Source organism: Dermacentor albipictus, unplaced genomic scaffold (genome assembly GCF_038994185.2).
Source record: "Dermacentor albipictus isolate Rhodes 1998 colony unplaced genomic scaffold, USDA_Dalb.pri_finalv2 scaffold_17, whole genome shotgun sequence".
NCBI classification, from domain to species: domain Eukaryota; kingdom Metazoa; phylum Arthropoda; class Arachnida; order Ixodida; family Ixodidae; genus Dermacentor; species Dermacentor albipictus.
In genome coordinates, this window is record NW_027225571.1 from 4,773,031 (window position 1) to 4,785,041 (window position 12,011).

Here is a 12,011-nt window from a genome sequence, read left to right on the forward strand (position 1 = left end):
TTCTTGGGCTGGTTACCCTTTGGCCTTCATTTCAGCCATAGCGGAACAGCTTCTGAGGCGCACAAAACGTGATGCTCCCGCTCAATCAGGAAACCAGCGGGCTGAACGACGCAGGTTTGCAGTGCTGCCATATGTGCATGATGTTTCCCATAGGCTGAAGAAAATTGGGCAGCGTGCAGGGATCACAGTCGTTTTCTCAGCCCCGGAAAAATTGGCAAAGCTCTGTAAGCGTGTAAACGCGCCTAAATCGCATCAGAGTTGTTGTTCTGTCGGGCACAGAAAACGGTTTGTGACGTGCACAACTAATGTAGTCTACCGAATTCCCCTGTCTTGCGGCAGTAATTATGTTGGACAGACGGGCAGGTGCTTAAATGATCGACTAAGAGAGCATCGTAACAACGTCCGCAGCACTGTACAAGGCCACTTGGGCATTCATTGACGGGACTGCGGCTGCGTGCCATTCTTTGAAGATACGCAAGTTTTAGCGAGACACTGCTCACAGCTCACCAGGGAAATTGTGGAAGCTGATTTCATCAGAAAACTTCGAAGTATGTGCGTTAGTGCGCCCTCAATCGCGCTGACCCCTGGTGAAGTCGCGTTTCTAAACAGATAGTAATCGTAATGCTTAATTTTTATTTTTTCAGGTGACCATGTTCTTAGTTCAATGACTTGCTGTTAGGACATCCCCTGTGACTGTCGTACATTTTCTGCGCATGCATCTTCTTGTATATATACACACGATGTGGCGACGCAATAAAATCTTGTTGGAAGTCAGCGCTGCGTATGTCGTCTATCGCTGTCCTTGTCCTTTGCGCTGTACGTTATTTTTGATGATGAATTACCAACTAGCCCCAGCAACCACCCTAGTGCGCGTCATCAAATGCACGTGAAGGTGAGAAGAACAATTTACGATTAACACATATCGCGTGAGGTATTCAGATCTCTCAAAACTCATGCATGCTATCACTTTACGACACCGAGGAAAGTTCCTAGCGCACTTGTAAAAAATAAACTTCGTGCGTTCAAGCTTACTAAAGCCGTTGCTTTTTTTCCCTTGCAGAAGCCATGCAGAAGGAGCCTCTGCTGTTGTTGTTGCTCTTAGCTACAGTTTTGGGAGCAGCCCGCGAGAGAGAGCAGAACGTCACGGATGCAATCTGCGTGTTTCAAGTAGGCAATGCAAGCGGTTACGTTTCTTTTCACCAGGTTAGTTGGCACGCAGCGGAAGATTTCCACGTATAATCGGTAACTGAAGGAATCCTCCAGACAAAGGGAAGGAAAACGAGATGAAACAGTGCAAAAAAAAATGCGACGTTAGGATATACAATCTCTTCGTCCAGCGGCTACAGCAATCCTTAAAGACGTGACGGTTGTTCATGCATACAGCTGTTTCCTTAAACACTTCTATGTACAGACGGATACAACTTTGTTGAACGTCCGGCAGGGTTTAACGCGATCCGGGCTTAGGTCTCCCACGGGAGAACGTCAAGGCCCTGTCTCAACGCCGAGATAGACGGAAAGATAATGGCTTCTGTGTATGAAACGATAACCGCTGGATGAAGGTGATTTTAATAAGAAGGTTCAGTTTAACATGCACGGGCTCATAACTGTCCACTAAATGCAGCTTCTCGTCTTCCGCACCCACAGGATCTGAACAGCATGAATGTGACGCTCCTTGGCAACGTAAGCAACATACCGCAAGGGAAGCATGGTTTTCACGTTCACGAATACGGCGACCTGTCGAATGGTTCGTAACATAATTGCTCTTTTCCGCTGTAGCATGAGATTCCCACTCACAAAATACGCTAAGATCATTATGTTGAACATGATAGTGCTGTTTGAAAGATAACTCATACATTCTTAATTCTATGTCATTACGTTTGCCACGATATTGTTTTTGTGCTGTTTTCCAGTGTGTCCATAGATTAAGTCATAATATCTGCCTTTCTGCTACTAGTATTTCTCCTCTCTGTCAATGATTTATTATCACGTCTAATCCTTGACCACCATTGTATAATACTCATATGAAACGGCTTTCTAATCGAAAAAAAAAACGTCTATATGGCTTGGCCAAATTATCATCCTCCATCTCCCGCAGGGCAGCCGACAAATCTGCATCTTATACTCACATCGCAGCATTAAATGAAGCTGAAGATAATTTCATGTCGAATAACTTACCTCCTGTTCTAACATATGATGTTCGAAAATTTTGGCGCATGATTAACCCCAGTCTTCATAACACCATTGCTTTGGTAGATACAGCTGGCAACTCGGATCCACTTAACCAAGGTGCTACCACTCTAAATGACACCTTTTCGATAAATTTCTCCATAGTTACAAACACTCATCTTCCAGACATTTTGCCTTACAGTTACCCATGCATGCCTTCAATTATTGTCAACACGCCTGGAATTACGAAACTCAGCAACAACTCAGAGCACCATTCGTCCCCTGGTTATGATTCCATTGATTGCAATTTTTTTGAAAAATACTTGCGTTTACAGTTCGATCATACTAACAAAAATATTTCAGCAATCACTTGACACTCCAACTCTTCCAGCTCAATGGAAAATTGCGAAGGTGATTCCAATCTTCAAATCGGGCAATAAAGTTCACCATTTAATTATCGGCCCGTTTCCACTACTAGCACATGCTGCAAACTCTTGGAACACATTATATTCTCGAACTTTGTCATCTTTCTTGAATCTAACTATTTTTTCTCACCAGCTCAATATGGCTTTCGGAAATCATTTTCGTGCGAAACACAAATAATATAATTTAGTCATAAACTACACCGTATTCTGGATCATTCTACTTTACCTGACTGTGCTTACTTCGATTTTTCCAAATCGTTCGACAAGGTCTCCCACGTGTTTTTATTTCATAAACTTATCAGCTTAATATTCATAGTGGTCTGTTTTTTGTGGAATAAATATTTCCTTTCATATCGTTCCCAATTTCTTGTAAACAATGAACATTCCTTTACCCATGTCATGTTCAATCTGGAGTCCCACAACGCTCTGTACTAGGTCCCCTTCTTTTTCTCATTTAGATTAACGACCTCCCTTCTCTAGTTTCCTCTAACATACAATTTTTCGCTGGCGACTGCGTACTTTTTCGTGAAATGCGAGGGTTAATCCAGAAATAAGGTTCCCAAAGCGCTCCAGCCACACGGGAAGGTGCGAAGCAAAATCTGGCAACACTGCTGCGCGCGGCTGTTCCCCCACTCTCGATTCCCCCCGGTCGCGCTTCGCTGCGCCGTTCATTCTTGGCTCAGCAGCCATCCGATATGGAAGTTCCCATCGTTGATCCCGCCAAGTGCGACATTCGTTTCGTAATTCGCTTTTTGCCCGCCAAAGGAATTCCACCCGTGGATATTCATCGTCAGTTGACAGAGGTGTATGAAAACAAGTGCACGTCCGTTCAACACGTCCGAAAGTGGTGCAGGGAGTTTAGTGCTGGTCGGAAGGAAGTCCACGATGAAGAACGGAGTGGAAGACCGTCAGTTTCGGAGGCGGTTATCGAGATGGTCCAACGCGAAGTGCTTCAAAACAGAAGGATCACCATCCGTGAACTTGTTGCTCAGATTCCTGGGAGTCATTACGGTACAGTGGAAAGACCTTTGACTGAAAAATTGGGGTATGACAAGTGTTGTGCTTGATGGGTTCCGCGGCTATTGACATCAGACCACAAGGAGAAACGCCTCGACTGTGCTCGCCAGTTTCTTCAAAAGTGTCAAGAATATATGTAAGGATTGTTGGACTCCATTGTTGAGGGAGACGAAACGTGGGTGTTTCATTTCACTCCCGAAACGAAACAAAAATCCGAACAGTGGCATCACCCAGAGCCACTAGTCGCAAAGAAGTTCAAACAAACTCCTTCTGCTGGCAAAGTCATGGTCAGTGTTTTTTGGTATCGTAAGGGGATACTGCTGATCGATTTCATGGAGCGTGGGACAACAATCAACTCAGATAGTTATTGTGCAACACTAAGAAAACTCAGGCGAGCTATCCAGATCCTCCCGCGAGGACGACTGGCAGCCGGTGTAACGCTGCTTCACGACAACGCCCGACCTCACGTCTCCCGTCAAAACCAGGAACTTTTGAGAAACTTTGGTTGGACTGTCATGACCCAACCACCGCACAGTCCAGACCTCGCGCCTAGTGATTATCACGTGTTCCCCAAGTTAAAGGAACATTTGAGAGGCCAATGTTTCCGGAGCGACGAAGAAGTCAAAGAAGAGGCGAAACGCTTCCTCAACGGGTTGGCGGCGGTGTTTTACGACATTAAGATACATAAATTGGAACACCGTCTACGAAAATCCGCAGAAAAAGATGACGATTCTGTAGAAAAATACAGTAAAGTTTCATCTTTCCAATGATGAAAATTTCTCTGAGAATAACTAATGTAGCCAATTTCTAAAATTGATGGGAACCTTATTTCTGGATCAGCTCTCGTAGTTACAGATAACGATGCTAACATTCTTCAGCCAGACCTAAATTATATATCTAACTGATGCAATACTTGGCTAATGGAATTACATATTGTCGTGATGCAGAAGAGGACATGCAGAAAAGAGACCCTAACGAGTGTTGTTATTCCTCGGACGCTTCGGCTGCCATGTTCTAGTGTCAGCTGGGGCCTTCAGCATTCGCCTTGCATAAACAACATTCGTACTTGCCTCCGCCTTCCAACATTTTGGTGGAGGTGCGGGATACCAACACGGAGCTCCGCAGTGGTCGCCGCGTGAGCTCTGACACGATGATCGACAGCCAAAGCGCCGCAATGACCAATCGTCCACCTCCGGTGCGCACACTCTGACCTCCGTCGTGTTGTACCAGCCGCGAGACCGAGGGACTTTCAATGGCATCGATGGTACGGACGTTGAAGACTGGATTTCCTGGTACGAGCGCGCAAGCGAAACTAATCGGTGTGTTCCAACGCTAATGATAGCGAATGTGATATTCTACCTCCGAGACACAGCGCTAGCATGGTACGAGACCCACGAACACGACATAAGGAGTTGGGATATCTGCAAGCAGAAGCTTCTAGACCTCTTTGGAAAGCATTTTGGCCGTCAGCTGGCAGCGAAAAAGGTGCTATCGACCCGTGCTCAAACGTCGACAGAATCGTACGTGGCGCATAATCAAGATGTAGTTGCGCCCTGTCGTAAAGTTCACAAAGACGTGAACGAGACCAACAACATTGGCCACATTCTAAAATCCATAGCAGATGACGCATTCAAGCTGCTTACCTGCAAGAACTATGACTCGGTGGAAGCGATCATCTAGAGTGCCGCAATTTTGAATGGATCAAGAGTCGCCGCATTGCGCAGTAGTTCAACAGGCTACCAAATACACCTTTGACGTCTTCGTGTGAGGAACAGCCACATGGACGTCCTCTGTCTAGAAAAGAAAGTTTGACGCGGTTATTTCATCGCGAGCTCGACGCCATGTCTTCCACCGTTGCTCGTCAGCATTGTCCAGACAACGTATGTTGTCGTTGTCAGACAAGATATGGCAAATTAAGGCCTCCCGTCTCTGCCCCATTCATGATGCCGCTGTCAGTCAGGACAGGCCCCGTCCAACCACTGCTTGCCCTTTTTCAGCGGTTCCAACTCGCCGTCGTAATCCGGTTGACTGGAGAACACCGGATGATAGATCGATTTATTTCAATTGCTCGCGTGTGCGACATACCGTTCGTCATTGCCGTAATCATTGGTCATCGCTCCCTAGGTGGAGCTTCCGTTCCGACCATCCAGAACAAGGTGCTCCCAGTTTCTCTGTGCGTCCTTCATCTACGAATACCGACAACATCCCTACGACCCTCCGAACCAGCCGGTAACCATCGCCCCTAAGTCGTCGGTCTCGTTCGCCGCAGGCCCACCGCTCTTCTTCCCCCGCGTTCGTGCCACAGGAAAACTAATCGGCGCAGCTCCAGAAGGTGACGCGGCATCAACGACGCAGCCTGTAAATCCTCTGATTCCATTGCCTACCCTTGGAAGTATATTAGCCGTTGAGGTAGATGGAGTCCCAGTCAAGTCCCTCGTCGACACCAGTGCGCAGATGTCTCTAATGAGTGCCGCCCTTCGCTAAAAACTGGTGCCATCCCGCCGCCTTGCGTCCCTGGACGGCGCTGAATCATGCACACGGGGTAAGACTGCGTAGCTACTTCGCGGTCTGGTGCTGGCATCCGCAAAATCACTGGAGATCGCTGCCATCGCGGCACGCCTGAGGGGCTTTAGGCGCGCCCTCTAAACAAGCCAACAACGACGCCTGCTCTTCACTGGCAGCAGCGGCATTGCACGACCCATATCTAAGCCTGAATCCTCTGTTTGCGCAGGTATTCATACGTTTTCCTCCTATTCCTTTTTTTCTTCAGCCACTGCTGCTGCTGCGGCCATCAACCATTTCCCCCCCCTTTTTTGTACCCGAGTCTCTGTTTAATACTCATGCATGGTATGCCGACGAATGCAGAACTGTCGAAAAAATTGAGGAGCTGGAAGAAATGATTAGCAACATGGCTAAAAGCACGAATGAACTCGTCTTTGCTAAGATCTTGCTAAGAATGAAGGAGTCTGGGATTGATGTTGTCGAGCTAAAAAAGAAGTTGATTCCTTGAATACAAGTGCCGAACACTTGAACGGACTTGTAGAAGAACTACGTAGCCAAAATGCTACCCTAATTGTTGAGAACAAACAACTGAAATCTCAGAACCGCTCATTGACTCGGAAGATGGAGTAGCTTGAACAGTACTCTCGCATTGGCAATGTCGAGATCAAGGGCGTTGCCTGCTCCCAAGGAGAGGACTGTGTCGCAATAATGAAAACGGTAGGGAACAGAATTGGCTGTCCCGTATCGCCTAGCGATCAGGACATTGTTAATCACGTACCAATCAGAGCTAATGAGAAGAAACATATCATTCCTCGATTCTGTTCCAGAACTAAGAAAGCTGATTTTGTGAGCAAAGCACGTAAAGCCAAACTCTGTATTGGTTACATTGGATTCTCTGGCTCATTTAATGCTCCCGTTTTTGTAAACGAGCTTCTAACCCATCTAACAAGGCTCTCTTTTCCAAAGCCCTAACTTTGAGTAAAGAAAGGAACTGGATGTTTCTTTGCATGGACAACTGCCAAATGAAAGCTAGGAAGTTTTGCGCATTCGAGACGAAACTGACCTAACCAAAATAGACTAAAGCTCACTTTTTAACCAATTGACATAACAATTATGATTTCCCTACTGAAACCCCATCAAGTGAATTCATTTTAACGCGAGAAGTTTTCGTAAGCACTTTGAAGCAATCAATAACTTCCTCACATTGCTATCTAGTTCGTTTTCCCTAATTTCCATTACTGAAACTTGGCTTATCTGATGACGACAAAAATTTGTATTGCTTCCCTAACTATACATTGGAATACTGCAATAGATTAACGAGCAGTCACGGTGGTGCAGCCATATATATTTCTTCTAATATTGTTTATCGAAGAAGACACGACCTTCCCTAAACCATTACTAATTTCAAATCTGCTTGGATTGAATTCAGTAACTGCTTTCTTGCTCAGGACAACAACAAGAACTTCGTATTCGACCCATGCCGGCGCAAGAACAATGGCGGCAAATTGCTACGAACGTTTTCTCAACTCTTTCTGGTCTATCACTGTGCTATTTGGAAATACCATTCCACACCACCAGTCCATATTGGAGTTGGGAAAGACATATAGCCTGATACAACATTAGGAAAGGAGTGTGAGATTTCAATTCGCGTGCGAGGCGGTAAACAGAACCTAGAGAGCGCAGTCCACGCATAGTAATGGGTTGAGTATGAGAGGAAAAGCTTGACGAGGAATTAAAAGAATACGCCTAGATTATTCACCTCCGCAACCCTATTAAGTGGAAAGGAGTCCACGAAATAAGAGAACAGAATACCTTCGGTTTTGCGAGTAAAGGTCGTAATTTTGGCCTTAGGAGCGTTGAGGCTGAGACCTTTATTTTTGCACCAATTTGCAAACGCCAACAGATCAGACTAAAGAATTCGATAGTCATAAATAGTAGAAATATCTGTAAATCTCGTTGCCATCGGCATATTGAAGAAAGGATGACTTCCACTTAACAGAAGAAACATCGTTGACAAATGCCAAGAACACGAATGGACCTAATACCGAGCCTTGTGGGACACTGCTAGTGGCCTTGTACACAAAAAATGGCTTCATTGACACTTAGAGAGCAGGACCTGTCCAGAAGATAGCTGCGAACGGGAGAAACAACTGAAGCATGAACACTATGACGCGTAAACTTTACAAGAAGCATTGGACGACTGACCACGTCAAAAGATTTGCTGAGGTCGTAGTACACGGCATCCACTTACCCACCTCTGGAACACGGACGCAGAGAACTGACATGAAGCTCGCAAGATTGGTGACTGTTGAGCCAACACAGAAAAATCCGTGTTGGTTTGCAGTTAACAAGTTCTTTGCACTAGAAGGTACAATGGTGTCAAGGGAAACCTTAAAGATCTTGGATGTGGCACTGAATGTGAAATCGGCCTGTAGTTTGAGACATTTGTTTTGTAACCAGAGTCAAAAACAGGTAAAACACGAGTAGTTTCCTAAATACGTGGAAAAGTGGAAACATTTAGACAGTTATGGAGAAAGAGATGTAAATGCTGGCGCAAATATGTTGCCAAAAGCTTTTAAAATGCCCGATTGAATGCAATCTGGCCCAGAAGACAATGAGGATTTCAAATGTCGGATCCATTCATGGATGAGCTTCCTAACTAGGCACCCTAATTGACGCATGCTGCTGACAGTACTGCCGTTGATATAAGAAGTTCTATATATTGAAAAGTGAGCAGCAGAACAGTCAGCAACCATTGAGACTTCCACACCAGTAGAGTCAAGCAGGCTAAAAGACTATCCGCGTTCACTGGAGTGATTCCGCATATATTTCCACATACCGTTCAGAGGCGCTCTTTTCCAGGAACGCGGTATACGAATCGTGATCTTGCTTTTAGAGACGTCTGCAAGCAGCTCTAAAATGACGGAATTTCTGCCCCTAGCTATTATCTTGTGAGTGTTCACCATCTATGTGCGCACAATTTTTTATGCTTCAAGCATTTATCAGTTCAAACGAGAACCAATGAGAAGACTTCTAGCTCATAGATACACACTGGGGTATATATGTCCGCATGCCATGAAGGATAAGCTGTGTGATTTGGCGAACCTGATGTTCAGAATTCCCAGTGCTTGTAACCTGAGACCAATCGGCGGTGGAAAAGTCGTGTAAAGCATCGTTGTCACAACGCGTGAAAGCAAAGTGACGGAATCTCATGGTATCGCTAGAAGTGCTGTGTGTAAGGGCAGGCACACAGGCCGGCCGTCATTTCTAGTGGCGGATGAAACTTGTCGGGACTCACAAGAGCAATGTCAGACTGGGAAACCTGTACATTCTGTGCGTTCGTAAGAAATAAGTATAACACGTTACTACAATTCATGATCGATTTATGCTGCTGAACGAAATTAATGATAATAATATTAGCAATAATAACAATAATAACCTGTCTTAAAATTCGCCCCAATGATTCGACAGTCCTGTTGGGTAAAGTTACTTTTCATTTTGTCACAATAGCTGAAAATCTTGGTCCTGCGGCTTTCTACAGGACCGAACATCAGCGACATACATATGTTCTTCGACAAAAGAAAAAAAAACTTTACACACGATTTTGCAATTGGTGTGTTATAGAGGCCCCATTGGGAATCCTCCCACAAGCTTTTCAGCTGCATGAACACTATCACGCAAGAACACGGAAATATTCTGTGAATGGCAAGCATTAGTCTCTTCATTAGGCCTAATTGGTAACAGCTCATTTGCTGAAGAAATTTTGCTGGACCCATGACTGACCTCTACATCAACTAAGCAAGCAGCCCATGTGGTCCAATGATTTTGAGCAATGCAGGTTTAGACTGGCAGCAATAAAATTGTCCTCCGGCAAGAGTTCGTATATATAAGTTCAGGATCTAGAGCGAATGAAAGCTTAGCAAGTGGGCAGGGACACAGGTTAGTGAAATACAGGCGTGTGAGGATGGAGGCAAAATGCAACGGAAACAGCAGCACATACGCCGTTTGTGTCGACCTTCTTATTCCTTGCGACATCCTTGTTTGGATGCCGGCCTTTGTTTTACATGGATACTCACGTGCCAACTGCAAATACCGAGCGTTATTCCTCATATGCCTATGCTTAACCTCTTCTCGTGCAGTCAGAATGTAGTAATAGGCCAGACATTTTTGACATCAGCCTGTCCTCTGCCTGTCCTCAAATACATTTTTATAGAGTACTCTATCTCTCAGTGTGGTCAGCTGAGCATACCAACCGCACTACATAATAATTTCGCTACTTCATAATGGTGATCGCATTCTTGTACAACATAAAGTGCCGTCTTGCAAAAGTAGAGGACTATGGCTCGGATCAAGATGCAGTCAACTGCCTCCAAAATACGGTTTACTTTACCCCTTCACATTATGACCGCGAGATATCACGAGAAGCGCCACAGGTGGCAAGAACTTTCGAATTGGACAAAACGTGCCTTACCATGCCTTTAAGGGTCTGAAGGTGTTGACAACAGAATGATACCGCTTCGGCCGAAGTAAAACCAATGCATTTGGGATATGTAGTAAACAAAGACTTTTAAATGCAATTAGCATTTTTGTGCGAGTGCTCTAATAAATGCATGACTTTTTAATAAATCAATTCGTGGCTGTAAGTTATGCCGCTACTCTTTATTTATCTTCCTTCTGTTCATCTGTGCACTTTATTGGCCATCAATAACCGAACAACGGCTTCTTGTTGCTCCACTGGTGGTATTTAGACATTTATGCTCCCGGTAATTTCCTCAAGGTCAAAGAGAAGGAACGCTTTTGCGTGGGCCCTGTGTATATACTCATCTGCGTGCCGCCCATTAAGCGCTCCTAATATGTTCCTAAAATATAGTTCGGCAGCTCCAGGCAGAGAGCATCCTTTTGTTTCCTGAACATGCATACTCCTGCGGAGAAACAAGCATAAGCTCTTGAGTGAACGCAAAAGTTTACAAATTCATGATAGCCAGTATTTGTCTGGGATTGGTTTAGATATATCAGAATATTTCCAAGCAGGATCGGAATTGTTAACACCAATCTAAATCATGGAGCTAAAAAATAAAGAACACCCATTTCATATAGAAATATCGAGAAAATGCATGTTCTCTATGTTTTTCCCAATTATTTTTTCTTTCACATCTCAGGCCTATGCCTTGCAATGCCCAAATAAAATGAAAGATTTCAAAAAATAATTATAATAAAGTGAATCCTCCAACTAGTTTTTAGAAACACCTTCCAAGGCGACTTAATATTCGATTTGACTGCAAGCTCAACGAATGAAAAGCAGGATCAATTACCTGGCGGTTCTTTGTAAATATAGTTAAGACGACAGATTTTGGATTCTTTTTCGTTTTCGTTTGCATGAAACCAACTGTGGACAACCGGGGGCTTGGAAACTGTCTGCGGGACTCTCTGCCTTATGAATAAAGTATAGTTGTGGCTCACTTAACTGGTGCATCAATCAAGAAGTGGGAAATGGGGGAGGACATATCTTTATTGTGCTGTTGCATTGATTTTCATTGTGTCGTTAGTTGCAGTAAAGTGAGAAAGGTCTTGTGGAATGAAACAGGCGTTCCAGCAGTGTGATGCGTATATACGCACGATTCTGTACTGAAGCACTAGAATGGAAGCATTACCTGCCAACTTGCATATGTTACAAAATAAGAAGTCGTTCAGCTAGCAGCACACCAGTAAACGGGCAGCCCTTGGTAATGACTGGTTAGTTGGACGTCAAAATTACTAAAAAATAGTGAGTAGGTTGTGGGGGAGTTGGAAGAAAGCAAGTTCGGGGTAGCATGTGAATGCCGTGCGCACAACTTCTGCACATATGGAGTTACGTTATTTTCTAAGCGCAAACTTTGTGAATGTGTAAGAGATTGCATACTA

The 12,011-nt window shown here is 44.6% G+C and overlaps 1 long non-coding RNA gene across 1 annotated transcript in view; it reads left to right on the top strand.

Annotated features, from left to right (window-relative positions):
- Positions 1-1,174: 1,174 nt before the first annotated feature.
- The window catches only part of LOC135896188 (uncharacterized), a 57,558-nt gene continuing 46,721 nt past the window's right edge, over positions 1,175-12,011 (top strand). Inside the window, exons 1-2 of the long non-coding RNA XR_011509676.1 lie at positions 1,175-1,203; positions 1,645-1,744. This is a non-coding gene — a long non-coding RNA (uncharacterized lncRNA). The remainder of the gene's footprint in view (positions 1,204-1,644; positions 1,745-12,011) is intronic.